Source organism: Pygoscelis adeliae, unplaced genomic scaffold (genome assembly GCF_000699105.1).
Source record: "Pygoscelis adeliae isolate BGI_AS28 unplaced genomic scaffold, ASM69910v1 Scaffold10, whole genome shotgun sequence".
Lineage (NCBI taxonomy): Eukaryota > Metazoa > Chordata > Aves > Sphenisciformes > Spheniscidae > Pygoscelis > Pygoscelis adeliae.
This window is the reverse complement of record NW_008824053.1, coordinates 9,621,397-9,627,630: the sequence shown is the minus strand read 5'-3', so window position 1 is coordinate 9,627,630 and position 6,234 is coordinate 9,621,397. Positions and strand designations below refer to the sequence as shown.

The following is a 6,234-nucleotide window of genomic DNA, read 5'->3' as shown; positions in this document are numbered from 1 at the left end:
CCTTATATAGAGCATGATAATGCCAAAGGCAGTTAATAAAATATGAATAGTGAGTATAAAGTTGTGGCATTTTACATTTTTTTCAGTAATTTTGACAAATTCTTGCATATATAAAAACCTCATTTCAAATGGTGTTTCCAAATGTTTGTTCAGAAAGTGTATTGCCATCCATAAATATTTTGCATCAAGCTGTAAAAACACAGATGGTGAAAATGTCACACTTGACTCTAATGGCACAGTAATGGAGTGCAACAGACTGTGAGTCCTCTGCAGACCTGAGCCTGCACGAGGAGAGCAGAAAGCTCAGGAGAACTGAACGGCCTTCAGCGAGGAGGGATCATACGGCAAGGTCAGACAGAGCTGAGCTGCTGGGTGGGAAACACCCGCACAAGCCTTACTTTTAACGTCATGGCTGCAGCGTCTCATATATGCTGCTATACTGCAGTCCTTTCTTTGGCGTTCAGTTGATGTGAGATCTGCCCTACCAATTCAGAGGGGTGCTTGGACATACCGTTTCAAGGCTTTGGCCTTGCCAACGTGAGAAAAGGCACGTGTATCCTGAACAGTACCATGTTCATGAAGCGGTATCATCGGCCGGTGAGAAATCGCCTGATCACAGAATCCACTGTGTCTGAGAAGGAATATTAGAAACTATTTTCATTGACTTCATGCAAAATGTTGTGTTTCCTGTTTTCTTCATACTTTTTTGACTTTTATCACAGCAGTAGTGTGTTGGGAACACCTCTGACCTCTGAGTGCCTTTAGCTTTACAATGCCTCCAAAAGGTTTACGCAGCTCCATTTTAAGGGGGGTAAATATGGAGCACGTGATGGCTAAATAAGCTTCTACAAAATGTTTTTGCAACCTCAGCTACCTCTGGTCATCCAAATCTTTTCTGTCTGTTTCTCATTTGGGTTCTGTGTTTCCCGAGAGAGACTGCGACCCTGATAGGGGAAAGGTCTTTCTCAGACTAGCTGCCTTTAACAGGATAAGTAAACTTGCATGTTTAAGGATGCATATCATGGCAGGCAGTAGTTACCACACTTGATTTACCTGTTTTGGTCTAGAACTTGATTTCGGGAGGTAGACAGAGATTTTTCCCCAACTGAATAGTGAGCCAGTGGATCCATTGTTAATTTTTAGTGGCATTATTATTTTTTCACGGAAGTGTACATGGGAGAAAAGGGGACTCCCTTATTTTGCTGCCACTTGTCAAGAGCTGATCCTGAAAAATTTTACGCATGGAAGTATTACGTATCCCCTTAAAAGTATCCTCTGGACTTTAATGTGGAAGAAAACTTGCTAACGCATTTTGTCTTCTCCAATTCCTTTTTAAATACACATTTATAAAATCACTATGCTCAGTTAAAATTTACTTGCTAGGCCAAATGATCATCTGGTGTGTAAAAGTTGAAGGTATGATTCATGTTTTTCTTTTAAAAATGGAAAGGAAAATGTTAGGGGAAAAACATCTTGCAGATCTATAACATAAAAAGCATTATGTGGCATAAGTAGCTCAGTGTGTGTACTAACATTTTGATGGCAGAAGTGGTGCGCTACGTATTTTTCTTGGAAGCCCTTGCTTTTAAACTGACTGATATAGAGTCACATAAAAAATAAAATGAAGCATACTCAGCTTTGTTGCAACAAATGCTTGGTTTATATACTGCAATATCTGTATAGCAATGGTACAGGCAATTTGCTGTCAGTGTTTCTTTTCTAATGGCTGTTTAGGAGATATAAAATAGTACATAAAATGTGAAGATAGATACATTTTGATTTCTCTCTCCCCCTCTTCTGCAAATTTTTTTCTTAAAGTTTGTGTTTATAGAGTACTACAAAGTATCATCTTCTATCAGCTCTTGCCTGTAGCAGACCGGCTTCTTTGTAGCATGTATGAATAGTGGAAGTTCCAAAAACTTCTGGAAATTCAAAATAATTATATATTTTTTGTTTCCATGGAGTGGGACAGAGAATACCGCCTTGAGTCCTATGTGGTTTAGAAGAGGATATGCACCTCTGGATTCGATATAGGCATCAGTGACAAAATAGAAGTACTCTGCAAATGCTGAAAAAAACCATGGACTTTCTGCCATTAATGGAAATTTTCAGAACTGCTTGTAATGAAATCCAAAGGAAGAGGAAGAGGTTTGGGAGGGTCTGCAAGGTTCCCACAGGAAAATGGAGCCTGAAGGCTGAGCTACAGAGGAAGAGAATTTCTGATATTTGTTTACACATAACAAAATTGGCCTGTCTGCTCTGCTTTCCATGTCAATCTCTTGGTGACTGTTTTTTATCCAGTTTCCTGAAGTCAAGGATAGAACCTGGATTTAGAGCCTATGTGCTGAAATGCATCGAAGTAGTATCACAGTTTGTCTTATTTCCTAACCAGCTGTAAAATCTGCTTCTTGTTTTGACTGGCTGTCCTTGAGTACTAACAGGAATGTGACTTAGCAGCACTGCCATTTAGTGTATTCGTTGTTCTCATGTAATTGAGATCCAATTGGAAGGGAAATTAAAGACATGCTGTTTAGATTTGGAGAGTGGTGTGAAGCTTCAGAGCAATTTTTTTCAGTTTGTTGCACTGAGCTGTGTCCCTAAGGGAAATGGCAATTCTCCAATGCTATCTGCTCGATGCAAAATTGTAGAAGTCAACAATTTCAAAATGTTTTTAAAACTTTTCCATCAGACTTTCTGGATCTTGCAAAGTGGGCTTTAGTTTTAGCGAAGCCTAAAATTGGAAAAGAAGGATGGAGAAGTTTAAGGTGTTGTGTCAAGTCCTTGCTTGACACAAATTTGAATTCTCAGGTCTTTCCTTAAACCAACAAGGACTAATATGAGACCGAGTAACTTTAGATCTCACAAGCAGGCAGCCTTGGCTTAAAAAGTCACTTTTATGGTTATGCTTTTATAGTTACTTTTCTAAAGAAAGTATCACATGGTTACATCATTTTTTTGCAAACCAGGGAGACATACTACAGCTGTGTTCATACAAACGTTGTATAACTCAGCAAAAAGCCACTTGGATTTTTACATTTCTAAATATGTTAGAAAATGTCATGAGTTACGTTTATTATTTACCAGCTGAGGATTAATTTTTTGAGTCATAGTGCTGAATCTGCATGAATATTAAATTCAGTTGTGGAGATCAAAGGCAACTAGATATGATGCAATCGCGTTGCCTCTTCCCGCTTCCCCACTTGTGTATTGCTGGCTACAGAGGACAGAATTCCTCCATCATACTAACCTGATGGACCTACAGGGAAGGAAAAAAAAAAAAGTCAGTCTTTGAATTGGTTTCTTGACTTTGAACTAATTATTGAACAGTATTAGTCAAATAAGAAGAAGTGTCCTTTCTGTGCCTACAGAAGAGGTCCTGCTCTCAGAAGTCAGCTTAGCACTGCAGGAGGCGCTGGTTGCAGTTTCTGAGCCGGTGACACGACTTTCTTGCACCTAGAGAGCAAATACAGACTGTCTGCATGTTTTGCGTCAATGAAATTAAACAGCTGGTAGCTTATTAGGCCTTTTTATCATTTATGATTTCAAACTGACTTTGGAATAGTATTTTAAGAATTTAAATTAAAAAATTGTCCATGAAAATGTGATAGAAATAATAATTTATATTGGCCTCACTCCATTCCTTTTCAGCTGGAGTTTAGAGTCTTGTTCTAGAAGGCATCAGATGACTTTAGAAAGGCTCCAGTAGCCAGGACATGGTCTCCTCTTTGTCATCGCTTTGCATGCAGTTGGCTTCAGCTGCCTGCAGTCTTCTTACGTGTTTTCTCAGAAGACGTGGAAGAGCTGCCAGGACAGTGCAGGCTTTTTGGAGGAGTGAGAAGTTATCTCACTTCATACCCAGAGACAATGTGATGGTAACATGTCTGTCACTACCACTGCTCCGCCACAAGTGTTTTGGGATAAAAATACTCATGCTTGGGGTTGGAGGGAGATTCTTAGTCCAGGCCTATACGGAAATCTCGGCCTCTCAGAATTTCAGAAATCTGGGATATCATTTTATGTTGGTTTTAGTGATACAAGAAAGGAAACATTTTTAAATTTCTGCATAACATTCCCAAATAGTATAAGTAATATGGCTAGAAAATTCTTATTTTATGGAACAAAATTTGTAGATAATGTAGATTTTGTCTTATTATTTCCAATTGAGGGATTCACAGCTGAGTTGGTTAAGCATCTAGCTATGTACATAAGCTCTACTTGCTACTTGTGAGTTCAGATATATTATTTTTTGTATGTCCAGTATTCAGAAGAGATATCTTAAATGTTCTGGATGAAGCTTCTCCAAGTATCAGAATCCATAAAATTACGTATCAAATTTCCTTGTTGTCCTGATTTACTTTATGTTGAGCCAGCAAGTTGAACAGCAAACAAATGGATTCACTTAGAGGTGATTACTACTAAATGGAAAGGAATCTCACAAGTTTGCTAGGTAACGTGAGAAAATAATACAGATTTACAAAATCTGGATGGAGCTACTTTTCCTAGATGGCAACATCTACTGCCTCCTCCTCCAGGCATGAAATTGCATTGGATTTGGCATTTATTAACTTTGCAGAATGTGAGAGAAGAACAATAAACAGAATTTTTAAGTACATCAAGAAGCAGATTAGGAAGCTGTATGTCTGTATTAAGTCAAGCATGCGGTCTATCCAGATAAGGACATTGGTCTATGAGCTCTGTTGTGCTCTGTCATTTGCTGCCCAGTCCTACTTGCCTGAGTAAGGAGTATTCCACCTGAGTTTGGCTTGTGGTATTGTGCCTCTAATAAATAAAATGTAGGACTGTCCTGAGAAACCATCCCGTGCAGAAGCCAAAGGAGTTGTCCAAGTTTGGGTGGGCTGCTGCTGTCAGAGAAGAATGCACCCAACGGTTGTGGGGTGAAAAGCAGATTCAGGGAACTGGCTTGTGTTTGTGTTGGCTCGGTGCTCAGACATTCCTCCTCCTCCTCGCACTGGTTCCCAGCTGTGCTTCTGCCAGTCTTACCAGCTTCCTTAGGAATGCTCCTATGGGCTCTCTTTGCTGCTCCCATAGATGTCCATACGGAAACGCTTGATCAAATGCTTAATCAAGCAAGTACAGTCTCCTTCTATGCGTTCACTCTGTTCCACTCAAGTTTATACTCGGATGTGGTGATCTGCAAGCTATACATAGGGCCTAGGAATACAGAGAAGCATTTAAAAAGGAGTAAAATAGGTTTGCTGGAATCTTGAGCGGTAGTTTTCTCTCTTCATTCATTATTACTTTTTTAGTTTGTTTGGTTTTTTTTTTTTACAATGTCTCTTTGTGAAAATAGGACCCTCTGCACTCGGACAGACTGACCCTACCTCTCATCGCCCAATAAATCAGTGTGCTCATAGCATCAGTTGTAAAATGTCCCATTTCTTAGCTAAATAACTGTATCGCTTTAAAGGCTTTGGAACTGAAAGCCTTACAGTGTTTCATCTTTCTACCAAAAAAGTCTTCATGTGCTTTCAACATTAATAATAGAGAGAGGTAATTTACTGTCCTCTGGCAGATTCCTGGCTTTGCAGGGTGAGGCTTTCTTCACACAGGAACTCAGGTTACAAAACCTCAGTAGCAGAAAGCTTGTAAAGGAGAGCTCTTCAGGGCAGGAGCCCCAGCAGCGTGTGTTTCACTAGGGCTGGTGTTTCAAAGCCTAGGCTGCAGCTCTGCAAAGCGGGGAGACCAGCCACAACTTACTGGGCTGGTGTAGCCCTTGGGTGTCTTCTGCCAGAAGCAGTCCTGCAGAGCTATTCTGAAAGACTAATGCCTCCACCCATGTGAAACCCTTGGCTCCGGCAGTGTTGTTGCTGGTGAAGGTCTGTCCATGTGCAGCACCTCCACAGGTAAATGAAACCCTCTGTGTCTCCATTGGCAAGAGGAGAGGTACCAGTGGCCTTTGTCACTATGGCTTAAATTTTCTTAGAAACCTCTAAGCCCTCTGGTATCAATAAATTGTGTTCTGTTGCAGCTTAAAATGTGTAAATCTTCTTGATGAAATCAAGGTGCTCTATCCCTTATGCAGACTTTAATTTGGAACATGTGAAAAAATAAATACCTTTCATAAAAATGTTCTGATCTACCAGTGGCCTCTATCCTTGAAAAAAATCCATCCCTGGAACAGTCTTGGCATGCTTTGTTAGCTCAAATTCTGGATAAGTTTTTATTCCTTGCTCAGATCAATCCCTGGTTTTGGAGGGTATTCTCTGGCTGGTC

The 6,234-nt window shown here is 40.1% G+C and overlaps 1 protein-coding gene across 2 annotated transcripts in view; it reads left to right on the top strand.

The window, feature by feature from the left end:
• Window positions 1–6,234, top strand: part of PTGFR (prostaglandin F receptor (FP)) — a 19,335-nt gene that overhangs the window by 12,342 nt on the left and 759 nt on the right. The window lies entirely within an intron of this gene.